Here is a 17,359-nt window from a genome sequence, read left to right on the forward strand (position 1 = left end):
GGCAGCTACGCGCTCTCAATAGCTCAACCAATCAGGAAACGTCTTGCGTGTGACGACACAACCATGGCGCACCTGCGCACATGTGCTGTTTATAAGAAAGAATATTATAATTCTTACATATTCCCCCCTGCCCCTGGAGCCCTTATATTATGTAGCATTTCCTACCTCACTAAGAATCTACCGTCTCACTCCTTCAGCTATCTGTCTCACATTTATAAGAAGATAAAAAGGACAGCTCCGCCCTAAGGTATTAAAATCTTTTCGTATTTAATTAAATTCTACATCACTGTTTTATTCGTTCTATATTCCCAAAAAGCAAGAAAGGATTCCAAATTCTTCTCCATTTTAATATAAAGATCTTCCTGACATTTTAGATTATTTTTTACTTTAATAAAATAAAGCCATATTAATATCTGAAAATTTGCATTAGTATAAGGATTCTCTCTAAAAATTCCTCTGCTCTTATTTCTTGAGAGCTTACAGAACGGATGAAACCGTGTCCATAGCGCAGTGGTTATCAAACTGTGGGGTTAAGGCCGCTAGGAAGGTGAGACTTTCTTCAGACCCTTTAACTTTAATATTAAGTTACGTTCTTCTGAATGTGAAGAACTGTTATTTGGTAGAGAGGCACCAGTATTTCGGGGGGAAGATGTTGCTTCATATTCAGATTGCAATAAACATTTATTTCTATCCTGAAATTGGAGGAAGTAGCTTCCTCCGAAAATTTGGTACCTATTACAAAATATCACAGAGTCATATTCCAGAAGACAGTAATAAAGTAAGACTACCGTCACTAGTCGTTGCTTAGTAAATGTTCTCAACATTGGAGATTCTTCTGCTTCTGTGGTCACGCCATTGCTCGCCGGTTAACACTCCACAACTGAACTTAACCACCGAACTGAGCTCCCAATTATTTTTCACCTCTCGTTATAGACTCGGGTCGGACCTCACGGAGAACATGTGTCACGTGTCAGAATGCGTGTTCATAGGCCCGTTACAGCACTGGGCATGATGCGGACTTCAAAGAAAACACTTCTTCCAATACCTTTTCTATTGTTGCGTGCGTGTAATTCGGGCGTTGCCTAGAAATGGGTGTAGATGCTATAATATTAAAAAGATAGTAAAACTGTCTACTACACAGTCATCAACCATAGGCTAACGTAGAGAAAGTAAAACTGAATGCATGCTTGGATAAATAATTCTGCATTAAATACAAAATCTCTTTGTGTCCGGAATAGTTTGCTGTATGAATAATAAAAGAGAGAAACAGAAAATAGAATATTATAGATGGACTTAATTACAAACTTCCTTCTGCATAGGATCACTCTACTCCATTGTAACAAGCTTACATAACAGATTCTGGAATGAGTAAAAATATCAGTGTCTCAAAAGAAATAAATTGCAAACATTTATGTAAATTACAACTTCCTAACTCTCTCCGAAATTTTTCTCTGCTGTGCAGCTGCTGAATGGGAAGGAATTATGGTCCCGCTTTTCTTCAGGTGCTTCATTCTGCATGATGAGAACGCAAAAGCACTCTAAAGTAATTTTTACACAATTCAACAAATTATTTCTATGCATAATTTCCACTGGTACAGATTCCGAATGCGAAATTTTTCAGATATAACCTCAAAGACTGCGTATAGCCGCCTTATTTATATTTTTAAACCATAAAATGTATGTTTTAAAGAGTTTTAATACGTATATTGCCACTTGGAGGGGTATGCGTAAATTTTTAGACGGGTTTCGGATTAGATGATTGGATTTATTGACATCTTTTACACACACAACACGGAACTACAGGCAATTACCACTAGTGTCTTCAGTCTTCACTAGTCGTATCATTGTAAAGGATTCATAACAGTCTCACTGTAACTTCAAATCACACATGAAGCCTTCCTTGCACAGCCTAATTCCTCTCTTGCCATTATTCTACCAAATACCAACTCCGGAGACTCACTCAGTTCTCTGTTGCAACTGCGAATTATGGAGACTCTCTCAATTGCAATTCTAGCTGAGTGATATTCTCGCTATATAGCCTCGGTGCGGCCTCACAGAAAACACCGCTTCCTCTATTACTGCGTGTTGATTCACTGCTGCGGAGATGTATTTACCGCGCAGCTGAATAGCAACGGGCGCGGCGTGGACCACAGATAACACCTCTCTTCTATTACTGTGTATGTTAGCTTCCGCGGAGATGTGTTTATAGAACCGTTGCCTAGCAATGAATTATTCCGACTCTATTAGGCCCTCAGCCTAATTTCTATTTAGACTGATATATGGCTAACAGGCTTTTTCATCTTATGCTGTAGGTCTACAGGGTTGCTTTTCAATGTAACACCAAAGCTTTCTATTTTAAATTAACAATTATATTCAAATTTAATTTTAAAAATCAACGCGAAATGAAGTTGTAGTTGATATAAAATTGTTTACCTCCGTATAAGGTAAAGATTGAAAACTGCCTAAAGCATTTACATACAAGGAAAGGTCTTACTGTGTGGCCGTATAACAATAGTACCAATTGTTGCCACTTGCGGCGCCTCAGGAAGCAAAGATAATCTCTGGCTGCCTTGTGGCTCGTGACAGTCGATGGTGGGCTACAACTACACATGGGGCCTTTACAGAAGCTTCTTCTGTGAGCTTGGTGGTCTTCCGCTGACCATTCGGTTGGCCACCCGCTCTAAATTATTGTTCGGACAACACAGATCTACGTACTGATAAATTATCTGATGGCTAGATTATGTGTGCTCCCCTTTCCTTGACGCCTTCCAGGTAAGATTCAGTTTCTGTAGGTTAAGTTCTATAGCCAAACATTTTTAAGTTCGTAGGTCGATAGCTTTATGGGAGACTCACTATTAGCTAAGTTTTGTTTGTTTGTTAGTGTGTGTTCTTCTTTTGAATAAGTTTAACTTGAGCAATGCATAGTTATGTCTAACCACTGAGGAAAATTTAGTAACAAGAAATTTCTTCACTTCTTATGTAGGTCCTCAGAGAATGGAACGAAATAGACGCATGACAGGAGCTGGACACTTAAGAAATATGGACATAACTTTGGGGGAAATCCTCTGTGATAAAAGGTAAAGGTAAAGCCATCACTTTAACCGGCCATGGCGGCCCAAAGGGTTGTGAGACGTCAAGGATCCCACATTTTCTAGATAATCGGCTCATAGATGGCGGTGAGGTTGTCAGGTTTACGCGCCGGTCGCCCTTTGACCCCCAGCAAAATTCCTGGTACTCATTTCTGTCAAAGGCTGAGTCGACCCCAGGGCCATAGTAATCCTCTGTGATAATTGTCAGCAATGATGAAGGCACAGACTAGATTTAATATTGAATTTATAAGTTAATATCAAATATGTTTTGATAAAAAATTCGTTAATATGTTATTATGGCTGTTGTCATTTTCATTCAAGTATCTCATCACAAAGTCCGAAAACTTAAGTCGGCAGATTTCATTGGCTGACTGGGATTATTTTCACGGCAGGAAAGGATTAATTGATCTTCTTCTTCACGTCTACAACGATTCAATGACCAACTCGGCCTCCACAAGAATGGGAACTCAGGACTCCTTGTCGGTAGGGAGGGAGTCGTCCAAGCATGAGGCTGCCACTGTCGCTACTTCCAGGACGTGCAGATTCTCACGTGCTTCTATACGTTCTAGGTATGGTGCTTGGTCACAGGGACGACTTTAAGTTTGCTATAAATGATCATAACATGCAAGGGTCTGAAAGCCGCGAATATGTGGCTAATTCAGTTGCTTCGTATCCCGACTGGGATGTTGATGGTTCATTTCGTGGATGTTATCCTTCCTTCCAAATTATTTTTGGGATGGTATCTCAAATAAAGGAGTCTTATTTGTGTCGTCTCCTTTTAAACGGGGGCAGGCGGTAGCGTAGTTCGATGAGGCACTACGCTACAAGTCGGAAGGTCGCGGGTTCAAGTCCCGATGAGATCATTGGAAGTATCCAATTGACCCAGTCCTTCCGGCCGCACTATGGCCCTTGGGTCGACTCAGCCTCTAATATAAATGAGTACCAGAAATTTTCCTGGGGCGTAAAGTGCGGCCGGCGCGTAGGGCTGACAAATGTACCGCCATCTTTGTGCCAGTTGTCTAGATAATGTGGGACCCTCAACGTCTCACAAACCTATAGGCCTTCACGGTGTGTTACAGGTATAAGTTTACCTTTTTTTTACTTCCTTTTAAAGACTTTCCTAAACTGGAAAATATTCGGTAACTTATGAATTTAAAAAGCGTCCCTAAATTACCCGGGAAGCAAAATGTTGTGGTCTATGACACACGCGACTCTCAGTAAACTGCTAATCTCATACGAGAAATATCAGAATATCCGGATAATTAAACTGGTACACCAAAAAATATCTGACTGCACGGAGCATAGTCCTTCATTAGAAGCTGATAGTTGTTTGGCTGCTGAAGAAATTCTCAGTCTTTTATGGAACCTAAATATTCATAAACCCTGAACACTGAACTTCATGCGAAGAAGCATGAGCCTATTCAGCATTTCCACATACTATTTCAGTGCGATCCATTTTAATATTGTCCTCTTATGTACAGAGAATCCGCCTTAGTTGTCATCGTACTTCAAGTTTCACGACTAATACGTTGTGTATATTCTTTATACGTCCCGTGCGCGCTACACACAGTGACGATTTTGTCCTCCTCGCTTTATTAGCTTAATACTTGGTCAAAAATACAAGTTATGGGGCTCGTCGTTATGCGCTGTTCATAAGAAAGAAAAAGTAAATAAATTATATATTCCTTTAATTTCTAATCATTGCGCTTTCTTACAGGATACGTGGAAAGAAAGTTTGTAAGCATGTTGCTAATTAATCTGCTTATAATTTCATAATTAACGTAATTTTCACTTACTACTCTCATGATAGAACTTAGTCTCGTACCTAGTTGAAGAATGCAGTCTTCTGGGATGAGGCGCCGTGTAGATCTTGTGTGAAANCACATCCCAGAAGACTGCATTCTTCACAGTCGCCCTGTGAAAACCTTAAATCTTACATCGTATCCAGTTGTCAGCATTTCTGAATAATTTGTTGCCAACTTTTACAGGACAGAAGTACATGAAACCTGCCTACTTGAAATGTTCCCTCCTTTTTAAGTAATGTATTATCTGTCTTTACTCGTATGTTACGATTTTGTTTGCATTCTGGTGACGAGATATGAACATATATGCCTAAGTACTTGGTTTACTTTCACTTACTTCTAAACCAACCTTCTTACTCGCATCTGAGAACGCTTCTGTGTCTTCATCTGTGTTTTACACAAAATAGCAGAGAATGAGTGTTTAGATCATGTCACTTTCATATATTTATATTGTACGGCAGTCAGTCGATGGCTGCTTATGCCACTTATGCTTATGCTTATGCTTGTACTGCCTCACTTTGTGTGTGTGTCTTGAGATGTTCCGATCCAAAACAATGAATCTAATGGAATGTGAATTGATATAGACTCCATTGTGAAGAAGAATAACACCCCCCCCCTCAGACTGCCCGTTCACAATGGCAATTACATATTCAAGTATTATTAAATCATTTTCTCTCTCGCAATTGTCATGAAGTAATTTTGATGAAACTGGTGAAATAATGTTTATATTCTGCAGAGAGCCGATTTTTCCTGAAGCTTTTCCCTTTAAATATTGCTTTTACTTTTAAATATCCACTAATTATTGAAAAGAGTTACTTTTTTATTTTTTATTAATTTGAAATATTTAACACTAAAAGGCAGGAACCACTGATCATGTCTAAAGGAAGCCTTAGTGAAACAATCTGATTTCATGCTCTCACTTCTAAGCATTCTTACCGACGTTGCTTCATCTTTCGTAATGAGTCGTTGAGGTTAGAAATAACTTTGAGGATACACAAGTGAGGTCACAACAGCCTGGTAAGTATATTTTGAGAAAGCAGCATCCTTAGATGTGTGGCTGTAAGGTCATAAAATGTATAGAAATAATTCTAAGGTTCCTAGAAAAATAAACATGAGATCTAAACTCTAAGATTAATACTAATATTTTAGCCTTAAGGCTGAATTTTTATTCAATAGGCCTATATAATTTCGACTTATTACCAATCTATCATAATCTAACGCTGAATAGATGCATACGAAATTAATATTTGTTTACCATAAGGTAAGATTTCAACGTTAAGTAAAGTAAAGCTATCCCTGTATCAGGCCTTGAAGGCCCATAGGGTTGTGAGACGTTGAGGGTTCCACATTTTCTAGACAATCGGCTCAAAGATGGCGGCAAGATTGTCAGCCTTATGCGTCGGTCGCGCTTTACTCCCCAGGAAAATTATTTAATTAATTCCTGGTACTCATTTCTGTTATAGGCTTAGTCTTGATTATTTCATTTACAATTCCGTCTGCAGAAGAGCCTCGCTCGTTCACTGTATACTTTTACACTCTTGTTTGTATTGTGACACGTAGACATATCTCTAGGGAATGCTCGAAATACGCGCAGGCAACAATAGAACCACCGTCGGAAGAGGTGTTTTCTATGTGGTTCGCATATGTCCGTTGCTAGGTAATGGGCCAATAAACACGCATTTTTTACAACAAAAGACGATGTTTTTGGTGGGATCAGCCCCAAGACTGTAAAGAATATCGAACAATAGTTGTCAGTCCAGCCCAATGCAGTCGTAGTCCAGTTGAGTGGAGGATTAGCTGTAGAGCGTTAAACAGCGGACAACGGAAGCTGATGAATCTCCATTGCTAAGATTCGTTACCAGGAAACGTCTAGTGAAGACACGGCAAAGGAATAGCCAATGTGGAGAGCTGTTACCAAGTACAGACTAGTGGAAACACTCGTAGACTGAGAACACTTACTGCTGAATGGTTTTCAGTACGTAAGTCAGCAAGAAGGTAATAATTATTTGTAATTACGATCTGCGAGTGGTCAATAAATCTATTCACCAAACCAAACGACGTCTATAGTCACTAATACACGTGACAGTTTTTTCCGCACACTGATGCTGGCAGTGGAAGTTGCAGCGTAAACGCTGTAAAAAGAGATTTTACTAATCTTATATTTACTGGAAATATTGCTATATATAGATATACACGTATACACACACATCAAACTCCATGACGTTATCATAATAGCACGAGAAATGTATCATCGCGAAGAAGGAAGCACTCATTCTGTTACTTGAAATAGGCCACAACCGTCTCTTTCAAACCCTCATCTATTCCATATTCATCGCCTTTTATTTTATTCCATGCTTCCAAAGAAATACCGTCGTTAAGCAACCCATGAATTTTTAAGTTCGAAACTTTCTATTCACAGATATTATTAGAATTAAAGAATGCATATTTATCATTGTAAGAGGCCTGGATAGCGTAGTCAGTATAGCAACTGGCTATGGACTGGATAAACGAGGTTTCGGGGATCAAGTCCCGGTAGGGTCAAGAATCTTCTCCACGTCGTCAAGGCCGGCTGTGGGGCCCACCCAGCCTCCTAATCAATGGGTACCGGGGGCTACTTCCTCGGGGATAAACAGAAGTCACGTGACACTGACAATTCAACCCAAACTAGTGTCGAGATCAAGAAAATATGGATCCATATATCCACTCCCCCATACGTCTTCATGGGCGTAGTGCTTAATAAGTTAAGCACAGGAACAACTTTAGCTTTACGTTACCTTGCAGTCTTAATCTTCTCAATGGATCGCCTTAATAACATTTCGTGCAGAATAAAAATTTTAAGCTCCTCATTAGGTGTTTTTCCAAAATGCAAGCTAATTTCTCTTTTGTCTACTGTTATAAAGTAAACTCTCTTTGTAACAATCGGGGTATTAAGCATTTCGAATACAACGGACAAAATCTGGTTTTGTAAGACTGTGAATTTTTAGGGATGTTGAAGCACTAAGAAGCATTTGTAGTTACACAACTATCTGAAATAAAAAAGAACTCCTTTACAAAAACCTTTACTTAATCACAATATGTTGTGACTTGTAGACCTGTTGCTAAGCAGTGGCTCGGTAAGCAGTAGCCACTGCTAGGTAACTCCAGCATCATACGCGCACGCGACAAATGAAAGACGTCTATTGCTAGGGAACAGATCAGTAGACACGCCTAAAATCATATAGCACAATAGAATACGGTGTTTTCCGTGGGGTCCGTCCCAAGGCTATATAACGAGGAGTTCCAGGAAAGCAGTGACTTGTCAGAAGTTGAGAGAGTTAAGTTGAAGAGTTTACTTGAGCCAGTTATTGTCAAGAATTGGATCGAGTTCTGGAGATGGCAGTCGAAGTTTATTGAGCAGAAAGAGCATGGAAAGGATTAGGCTGTGAAAAGAAAATTTCATGTGTGATTTGAAATTACGGTGAGGTTATTATAAATCCGTTGCCAGGATACGACTAGAGAAAACTGAGAACCTTAGTTTGTGTGTAACGGTGAACTGTAGTGTGTAGATCAGCGATAGCGCTATGTTACTTGTAGTCCCAAGTTTTGTGTATAAGACGTCAATAAATCCACTCCGAAACCCGCATATAAATAACGCACAACCCTCTACACGTGACAGTATGTTTCTATGTCCTTTGGGTGAATTGACTATGTATCCTATGACATACTTCCTTGAATAAGTGTTCACCCAGTTATAGCGGACATCTGCGATAACGGACAAGCCGTGCCCCTATATTAGTACGTTATAACGAAGGTACACTGTATTCTCCTAAAAAGTGTAACTTTAGCGGTATTCGTTAAGTTCTTAAGTACAATTTGAATGAAAAAAGGATTGCAGGAATTAAAATCGTGTAACATTTTAATTTTTATCCCTAATTTAATTAAAATCCATTAATTGATTTGGGAGATAACATTTTCAAACGATTTGACTAACGGATCGAATGTAAGGATGCAAGTTGAAATTTTAACTTTCGTTGATAATTATGTACGTATTTTTATATCCTGTTACCTTTGGTTGATAGCCTACTTCCAACCCTCACTTGTTCGCAACACCCTAGCGAATTTGTTCACCTGTTATAATAATTATTAATGGTAGAGTTAGTCTCGCCGTACGCTGGACGTTCAAACGAATATCTCTGCTTACCAGAAATATAATTCATAATGCAAATGACAATGTCCCAACTTATACGATAGGATATACAATTCATGTAACCTGAAGATGAGGCCGCGCCATAGCTCAAGCTGTTAGACGCTGGCTTCCCATCGCGGCGCCCCAGGTTCGAACCCGAGTCTGGTCAAGTGGGATTTGTGGTAGACAAAGTGGTGCTGCGGCAGGTTTTCTCCGAGTACTTCGGTTTCCCCTGCCAATCTTCATTCCACCAATTGCTCCACAATCACCCTCACCTATCATCTGGGGCTGGTACAATAGGCCAGAAGTGGCTGCAGTACAAGGGACTTAGTCCCACCCCACTAGCAATAAAGGAAAAAATAAACCTGAAAATGATTTCGTGTTAGTTGAAATATTTGATTTCATTAAGTAATTAAATTGGCGTCCAGTGTACAGTGAGAATTGCTTTGTACCGGACAAATAAATACATTTAAAAGAAACTTCTGTGATGCGTATGTGTGGCTCACACATATAGCCATTTCATTGCAGATTCTCTGGTATTAGTGTAGCACTGTGTCTACAGCTGCAGATATAAAGGCTCGTGATTCACTGGCGTAGAAGTTGTACCACAGAGAACTCTAATGTGTATGTACTAACCTCGTCACCTGTCTAACTAATGTAACATTGGTTACAGTGATTGTTCTCCTCGTAGTTTGCATACTGCTAGCATTCAGTTCACAAACATTCTAGTTTGCATGTCTGCGCACAAAGGTTACACTGCTACGTCTAACGCACAGGCCACAGTTCGATTCCCAGTGCAGACTTATGTTTCCTCGTTTTTCTCTGAATTTCTTAACTCTTTAATGTAGAGTCTATGCTATATATATATAGTATATACAGGCTGTTTCACGACTTTAGGGCATAACTGCAGGAGGTGATTTCATAGGTCTTTGTGATCAAAAAATTTCATATAAACATGTGTCCGATTTTGGACGGTTACGGAGTTATGACCGTTTTAAACTCACAGTAGAAGGTAACGATTACTGACAATAAACGGAACATAATAATAAACCAGCATAATACATGATACATTTAAAGTATTAATGTAAAGTTAACTTCGTTAAATCACCTTTAATTTGAATTTATTGGCGCTTAAAGCTGATTTACGAAAATGCCGACCGCAACACAAGCTGCCGTTCGGTTGTGAACAGCGCCGGACATACCAACCCACCCAGCCTTAGGTAGCTCTCAAGTGTCGAGATAACGAGAACGCTCTGTCTGTAGCTGGCTAATAATAGCGACCTGCCAGCTGACAGATGTGGTTCACATGAGGNCGAGGGCGTGTACGGGAATGAAAAAACGGTCATAACTCCGTAACCGTCCAAAATCGGACACATGTTTATATGAAGTTTTTTGATCAGAAAAATGTTGGAAATCACCTCCTGCAGTTATGCCCTAAAGTCGTGAAACACGGTCACAGTATCCGCGCGGAAGACTTCGTCGCTCGGACCTGGGATCGTGGGTTCGGATCCCACTTAAAGTATGAATGTTTGGTGTGTGTACGCGTTTATTCTGTGTTTGTGTTCTGTGTGTAGGTAGCGGCCTTGCGACGAGCTGATCATTCGCCCAAGTAGTCCTACCGACTATGAAAAATGATTACAGAACTGAATAAGAGGCCAGGACCCTGAATGGGCTGGAAGAGCCATTGCAAATATACCACGTGCTTTAACATTAGAAAGTTCTGCGTTTTACCCACAGATAATATTTATTGTTTTGATATGATTTAAAAAAAACAGTGATTATTTCGGATGAACGGATGGTTTTTGTAATGGAGACACAGTGTGTTTTCTACGCGTTATGAACTGAATTTCTAAACATTATTTAGACTATTATTATAGCTTCTGCATTCTTATAATCAGTGTTTTATGCTTAGGACAACATTAAAACCAAACATTTTTATGTATACATCTGGGGACGTCTACATTGTTCAGCTGCCGAATTGCCGGCTGAAGGTCTGTAGGTGCCCGGAAGGCTGCCATGTTGCTATTCATGCTTCTCATGCAGTCTCCTAAACTTAAATTCATCGGAATTAAACTTTCAATCTAGAGCCCATACTTTTTTTTTCATTGGCGCTACAGCCCTCATTTGGGCCTAGGCCTTCCTCCATGAAACTTTCCGTTTCACTTCGGTTTTACTAGGTCTTAGACATACGGTAGGACTCCTTGGGCGGGTGATCAGCTCGTCGCAAGGCCTCTATCTGTACACAAACACAGAAAAACGCACACAAACATCCATGCCCTGAGTGGGATTCGCTTCCAAGCGAGCGAAGACAGTGCATGCCTTAGACCGCTCGGCTACAGTGACCGGCAGAGCCCATATTACCTTCCCAAATTATGGAAAGTCCAATTAGCTTTTTAGCAAAATTTATGATGCTCTTGTCTACGCTGGTTCACAAAACTTACTGTCCGAGGTGAAGCAACAAATTCGTTCATGAATGTCCAGGTTAATGAGCATTGCTCAGGTCGTGGATAAATTCTACTATGTATAGTATTGTGTTATGTGATGTGACGCCATATAACCCGGTAGAAGTTTACAGACGTTTCGGTGGAACGTACTACTTGCATATTCATAGTAGAAAACTAATCTAACAAACAAAACGCGCAAGCAGAAATTAGATATTCTGCTTCTTTTTTTTTTTTGTTCCTTGATTTATTCTCCAACTCTGAAGATGGAGACAGTACGTTCCTCAAAAACGTCGGTAAAGTTCTACCAGACTACACAGCGTCACATTTCAGAATATAACACTTTTTATAGTCACAGCCGTGAGAAGTCAAGATTCCAGACACCTGCGAACATGTTACCCCAGTGTTTTGGCGAAGCAAACACTTCCCCGCTAATTTTTTATTGTTAGTGGGGTGGGACTAAGTCCCTTGTACTGCGGCCACTTCTGGCCTATTGTACCGGCCCCAGATGATAGGTGAGGGTGATTGTGGAGCAATTGGTGGAATGAAGATTCCACTCGGAGAAAACCTGCCCCAGCGCCACTCTGTCTACCACAATTCCCACTTGACCAGACATGAGATCGAACACGGGCCGCCGAGGTGGGATGCCAGTGACTAACCGCTTGAGCTATGGCGCGGACTCCCCACTAAATTACTGTAGGGTCTGATTTCAAACATTTGTGCATTTGTGGTTAATGAAATACAGATGTAAACGTCTCGAAATTCAGAACGTATTCCGTTGATGCATTGAAACTACTCATCTTGCCGGTAGGTGGTCTTTAAAACGACGGGGCGGTCCGAGAGCGTTTGGTAACCCTAATGAAGACTTCATGATTTTCGAGAAACATACAATTTATAAGGCATGAAAGCCATCTTTGGCGACGGTCAGTTACATAAACTTCCTTCAGAATGTCCACCGCCGCTTCAAGCTGTCAACGCCTGGGCATTAAGTACGCTTCCCCATCCAATCTGCAGCTTGAGGCTCTCCACAGAGTCATGTCCGCGTGGTTACCACGTAAGCTTCGTATACCGAAGGTCGCGGGTTCGATTCTCGGGCCTGGCAACCGGCTGTTCTGACTGAAATATTTTGTAACTTTTCTTGAGGAGAATGCTAAAATATCAACTTAAAACAAGCTACGATCGCTTCGTTATAAGTGACGCTAGGTAATAATTTGAAGTTGAAAAGCATCGTGAAATAAACCAATAAAGAGTAAACGCCCATTACGACTGTGTCGCTTTGGGAGCAGCAAAAATTCTTACAATACTCATCGCCTCTTTAGGGAAATGTTCAGATATATGCTTACAGTAAGATCAGCCAAGGTATTCATCATTTATTCGTCTTGAAGCTCCAATATTTATCGGCATTGCCACCATCGTAAACTAGAAAATAAAACACTACACGAAGTAAAACTTAGAAATACGTGACGTAGAACATTCTGTCGTTCAAAGAGAAATCGGTCAATTACTTTTCCTTAGGCAATGAACAAGAATATTTCGAAATGACCCTGAACCAGAGAGACTCGCGAAAATTTTATAAATTTAGAAAAATTGTCAGATATTTTATTTGTATTGTATTGGAGAGTGTGGGTTTCCCCATGCACTTACACCAACTGTTGGTCCATTGTGCGTCCCCCTATGATATTCTACCAGTCTCTATTCTCTACCGGTACTGGTGCGTGCCATCAGTCCCGACTCAGCCAGCGAGTTCGGCCTCTACTGGCTCAGCGGTGTCCCGATGCTTCCCCCCCTCTACCAGAGGCGTTAGAGACTACTGTTGGGCGGGAAATGTCCTGAATTTGGCTCAGCGGTCCCCTTGGGACATGAGGTTCTTTTACGTGCCGTAAAGCTACGACAAGGAACCCACGGCTTAAAGTCGCTCCCGGAGGACTTGTTCCCAGAATTTTTTCGCCCTTAAAAATTCCACGATCTCCGCCGGGTTTGAACCCGCGTACCTCGAGTCACGAGGTGGGAACGTTACCCCTAGACTAGGGAGGCCACTTAAAACTGTCAGATAAATATCACACATTCTTAATGACTACTTATAACCTATAAATGCAGCAAAATGCGTAAGACTAGCATTATCAATAAGAATTGATAGGATATCGTGAGCCACAAATTCCCAAACTTTCGGATTCGTGAAGCAACAAAAACAGGAATGGGTTATACCTCATGTTTATCTCGTTGTACACCTCATTAACCACCATCAGCATGTCGATGCATGTTCATTTACAGTATGAAGTCTCAAGTCTTTCCTCAAAGCGCAATAAAATTTGAACAGACGTAATGGTTCTTCCACAGCGAACATTCGCAAATAAAAATTATGCAGGAGAACACATGGAATAACCTGTCAGATATATCCGTTTTCCAAGGATCTGGGGTTAAATAGGGCTTGCTTTCTTTCATTTCTGTGGCGTGCAGAGGTCGGTTTAGAATCACAAGGGAATACAAATTTATAAAATGTCTTATAATGAGTAGCTAATGTGTTAATTTCTCTGTAGGATAGACTGAATTATTTTGTGGACCGCTTTCACCACGTGAACCCCACGCCATCAAACCTCCGTATCACAGCTCCAACACTTCACGTGAAGACCATTTTTGTTTGAAATTTTTCATTTTCGTCAATATATTTAATTATGACCCCAAACAAATTGAGGACATAGACTGATGGTGTTTGAGAACAGGGTGCTGAGGAGAATATTTGGACCGAAGAGGGCTGAAATGACAGGAGGTCAGAGGAAACTGCATAATGAGGAGCTTCATAACTTGTACTCTTCTCCAAGTATAATTAGACTGATCAAAGTCAAGGATGATGAGGTGGGAAGGACATGTAGCACGAATGGGAGAGAAGAATGCATATAGGATATTGGTGGGAAAGCCAGAAGGAAAGAGACCACTGGGAAGTCCAAGGCGTAGGTGGGTGAATAGTACTAAAATTGATCTTAGATAATTAGGATGGGATGGATTGGATTGATCTGGCTCGGGATAGGGACCAGAGGAGGGCTTTTCTGAACACGGAAATACACCTTCGGGTTGCATAAAATGCTGGGAAATTCTTGAGTGGCTGCAAAATTGACGGATCCTCAAGAGGGGCTCAGCTTTGTGAGTGAGTAACGAATTGAGATCCTCATCTAAAGTTACACTTACATCACATTTGTGCATTTTGGATCGAATTCACTAGACACTTCGTTTCAGTAAAAGTCTGTACATCCAGAGAGAAGTAGACCTTCAAACACATGGGTAAGATGATCAGCCTCGGGTGGAAATACTTATGGAAGAAAAAATATTTTATTTATTTCTCCACTGGCTCTACAGCCCCCTTGGGCCCTGACTTCTGATTTTTAGTTTCATGATCATTTTACGGTAGGACTCCTTAGAGGAGTGATCAGCTAGTAGGAAGGCCGCTACATAAACACAGGACAACACAAACACAGAATAAACACATACACATACCTAACATCCATGCCTTGTGTGGGATTCTTAGACCGCTCTGTTACCGTGACCTGCTAAAAATATTTTATACCTGAAAATAATTCTGAATAGCCTACTGACATGTTTTACTCCGGGAAAATACTGTACGTAGCTGCATCGGGGGGGTTCAAGCCCGTTAATATTGGAGACTGACGCGTGACAAGCGTCATGTGGGCGCTGTTTGTCTTTGGCTTGGGCCAGGGTGCGTGGCAGTCGGATGACCTAGGGGGTTTTAAATGGGAGTCCTGAAGAGTGTTGAAGTTGAAGAATATTAAAAAAATAAATAAAGAACAAGGTGGAATATGAGTCTGTTAATTTTGTTATGACAACGGTTTTGTGGTGGTCTTCAGTTCAAATATTTGGATATAAATGTCGTTTCTGTTCATACAAGAAGTTGATCGAGTTGTTGTGCTTTCATTTTTACAGGCAGAGACACAACTGTTATTTCTCTTTTCAGGGAATATTACTGCAACACCGACTGTCGTCATGTGTTTTGCGGTGGGTCTGTTTTCTTCAGAGAGAGATATGTGCTAGGGAAAACAAAAAAGTGAAAGCAATTTTAGTTTACCCTTAAAGCTGTGTTGGCAGCTCTGCAATATATGACGTCTATAGATAATACGCACCTTTGTTCATTTGTTTCTGGTTTCCTTTCATTATTTTTGAGCAGACCCAGTGATAAAATGTACGACCATTATGTGCCTGATTTCTCAGTGGAACCATAGAGGAATAACAATTTTTGAGAACATTAGTCCCATATGACAGCAACTATATAGGCCAGAACAGAATTCGGGTTTATGAGAGGGTGCTAATATTTAAATGAGGGGGGGGGGACAAATGTTGATGAAGTGTGTCCTAGGCAGCCGACTGAGATGAAGGAGCAGATCGACGAGCGTATCTGGGACAACCGAATAATCAACACGCTGAAATTGTATCTGAAATTAGTATCAGTAGTGGAAAGGCGCAGTGCAAAAATGGTGCAAGAGAAAATGGGGTGAGAATTATTCTTATAAAGTCAAAATCCAATGAACTATTTAACCAAATGCATCGACTACCAGGCCGTTAAAAAAATCTACGTTATCCCTGTAACAGGCTCTGGAGATCCATAAGGTTATGAGACGTCGATGTTCCCACATTTTCTAGACAGTCGGCTCACAGATATTGGTGAGGTTCTCAGACTTACGCGCCGACCGCCCTTTACCCTCAGGAAGATTCCTGGTACTCATTTCTGTTAGAGGCTGAGTGGACTCCAGGGCCATAGTGCGGCTGGCAGTATTAGGTAAATTGAAAAAATCCAATGACCTCATCAGGAATCAAACCCTTTACCTTCCGGCGTGTTGCATAGTGCCTCTACAAACTACGTCACCCTGTGTCTCCAAATATTTTATGTATATTTAAATCCATAAGAAGGAAACGGACGTGAATTTTGGTGTAGGTTCAGTGTTAAAATAGGTCGTAGTTAAGAATTAGTGAAGTAATATTCGTAAATATGTGTGGACGTTTTAAGAACGGTAAGGATTCTCAACACTAGAGGACACAGCTCTATAGGCAACCTTCGCAAGCTGAAAATATTCTAAAATAATGCAAGAAGCAAGAACAAAAATATCTATCACTCACTGTTCCTTCTCGGTGTGAATCTTCTGTCTCTAGAACGTGCTGTTTCAGGCTTGGGAGCCCCGAGAGCTCACTCAGTATAGCGACTAAGCTACGGGTTGTACGACAGGGGTTCGGTTCCCAGCAAGCAGTAATGTACTTCCCTCTCCTCCATAGATTCTACACAGGCTACGGGGCTCACTGAGCCTCCTATCCAGTTGCTACTGGGAGGTGAAACTTCAGAGGCATGAAGCTAAACATTCACCTCCAGTGCCTGGAACAAAATTGATGGAGCAGTACCTCCACTCCCCCATATTCCGCCATGCTTAATTACATAATTAGTGTTTTAGATTACATTATTTTCTTGTCGGGCTAAAAATGTATGTTCCTCTGAGACAATGTCTGAGTTTGTTGCTTTTAAATACTGAGTCATCTTTGATTATGGAGAGTTGCGAGTCGTTACAAACGTTATTTTGAAAACATAGTTCCCTGTATTATAATTACGTGTTTGGTAACCATAACCCAAACATCATATTAAGGTAATTTTCCGTATTTTATAATCCTATACAAACAAACCCTGTAATTTTAGTCCGCAAGCGAACTATACCCACCGAGTGATCGCCGCTCGTTGGTGAAGTTTAGTGCCAACATTTGCGGATAGAGGGTGTAGCGTGGTCAGCGCAAGGAATCCCCGCGGCCGTTAATTTCGGGTTTCTAGACCGGAGCCGCTATTTCCTTGAAATAGCTCCTTAGTTATCCTCACGC

General features: G+C 40.8%; 1 long non-coding RNA gene across 1 annotated transcript in view; it reads left to right on the top strand.

The window, feature by feature from the left end:
• LOC117282673 overlaps positions 1–17,359 on the top strand; it is a 245,500-nt gene that overhangs the window by 199,288 nt on the left and 28,853 nt on the right. The gene's annotated exons all lie outside the window — the stretch shown is intronic.

Source organism: Cryptotermes secundus, unplaced genomic scaffold (assembly GCF_002891405.2).
Source record: "Cryptotermes secundus unplaced genomic scaffold, Csec_1.0 scaffold70, whole genome shotgun sequence".
NCBI classification, from domain to species: Eukaryota; Metazoa; Arthropoda; class Insecta; order Blattodea; family Kalotermitidae; genus Cryptotermes; species Cryptotermes secundus.